The 1,930-nt window shown below is 40.1% G+C and overlaps 1 protein-coding gene across 1 annotated transcript in view; it reads left to right on the plus strand.

Annotated features, from left to right (window-relative positions):
- The window catches only part of NAA15 (N-alpha-acetyltransferase 15, NatA auxiliary subunit), an 88,625-nt gene that overhangs the window by 18,044 nt on the left and 68,651 nt on the right, over positions 1-1,930 (plus strand). The window lies entirely within an intron of this gene.

The raw sequence follows: 1,930 nt of genomic DNA on the forward strand, positions 1-1,930 counted from the left end.
TAACAAAGTGTTTAAGATTCAATAGCTTTATTGCTGAAAGTCATATTTTGATTGTAAAGTTATTTGATTCCAAAAGCAGATTTTTTTCATTACTTCACAAACTTAACTATTTAAAATAACTTTTCCCATTCAAAAAATTTTTGTGGGAAATAGAAATAATTTAAGTATAAATTTCAGCATTATGACATGGTGCCTGGACAGTGAATTATTTCATGTGGCTCTTCTAGTCAAAGTTTTTGTAATTCCCACCAAATAACCTATTTCCTGCAAGGGCCATTGTAAGAAGGTGGGGGAAGAGACTTCACCTGTGAGTAATTGCTAACAGGATACACTGTGATTGCCATCCTGTTGGGTATAAAATGAGCCTTCTGAGAAGCAGGAAATGAAGATTCTCACTGTCAGCAAGAGCCAGGAGTGGAGCATGCCCACTGGACTTAGGAGATCCCTGCACAATGAACCTCCTTAATCCAGACGATGATGGCTTTGACATCTGAGGAGTGGCAAAGGAGCAGCAGCAGCAGAACTAGGAGCCAGATCATGAGAGAGTGGTGGATTTCCCAGCCCACAGAGAAATAAAGCTGAATGCTTTTGGACAGGAGGCAGGCTTGTAGAGTGGAGTGCCACTGGGCACTTACTTCAGAGTTCACTGACCCATGCAGGTTGAGGCTTACAGTGGAGTGGCATGCCCTTTCAGCACGTATTAACAGCTCTGAAAGAGCTTTGTAACATGTCCTGACTGAACACCTGAATATTTCTCACCTACATTGAAACCCATTAATTTTCTTAATAAAACCCCTTAATCATGAATATTGCCTGCTACTTTTTCTTTTCTTTTTGCCTGCTACTTCTGTGTGAACTAGCAATGGATTATAGAATGAGGGGGGTACCCCCCAAAACAAAATAAAAACTGAATTGTGCTGGGTGGAGCACAATTCTATGAATTTTCCCGCTAGGCAAGTATTGAGCAACTCGCTCTGAGTTCAGTGCACTCAGTGGCGTCACCCAGAAAGGTTCTCTCTGGTCACAGTGAATTACTTCATAAAGCATTTTGTCTGAACCTCATTTTTAGTGTTGGCTGATTTAAGAGAACAGCGTGCAGCTGTGAAATTTTGTTTCCTTCTTGGGAAAAATATACCACAGAGACTGGTGTGATGTTTAACACAGCTTACAGGGACAGTGCTATGGGAAAAACTCAAGTGTACAAGTGGTTTTCTTGTTTCAAAAAAGGTGAAATGTCGATTGATGGCACCTCATTCTGGACATCCGTCAACTTCCAGAAAGCATAAAAATGTCAACTCAGTGCATTTGTACTTTATTCCACCAGGTCAGAATTGTAATCAAGCTTTCTATTTAGAGATTCTGAAAAGACTGCTTAAAAGTGTGAGACAAAAAAAGGCCTGATTTGTGGCAGATGGGGAACTGGTTTTGGAACCACAACAATGCACCTGCTCACACGGCAAAAAACAATGCCTTTCTTGCGCTTCACACTTTACTTACCTGAGTCCTCTCCTTGCGACTTCCTTTTGTTTCTGTGAATGAAGAGGGACATGAAAGGACAGCAATTTGAGATGTAGAAGAGGTGAAGAAAAAAACAAGGGAGATACTATCAGCCATCCAAAGAGATGAGTTTGAAAAATCTTTCCAAGAATGGAATCGTAGATTTGACAAATGTATTAAATGTAATGGAGAGTACTTTGAAGGTGATAAGGTTGTTTTTTTAAAACATTTTATTAGGGGCTCATACAACTCTTATCACAATCCATACACACAAATGTGTGTAAAGCACATTTGTACTTCATTCTCAAAACATTTTCTCTCCACTTAAACCCCCGACATTAGGTCCTCATTTTTTCCCCTCCCTCCCCGCTCCTCCTCCCTCATGAGCCCTTCATGATTTATAAATTGTTATTTTGTCATATCTTGCCCTGTC

The sequence above is a fragment of the Echinops telfairi genome, unplaced genomic scaffold (assembly GCF_000313985.2).
Source record: "Echinops telfairi isolate 266 unplaced genomic scaffold, ASM31398v2 ScPeMD7_2186;HRSCAF=2738, whole genome shotgun sequence".
Classification (NCBI taxonomy): domain Eukaryota; kingdom Metazoa; phylum Chordata; class Mammalia; order Afrosoricida; family Tenrecidae; genus Echinops; species Echinops telfairi.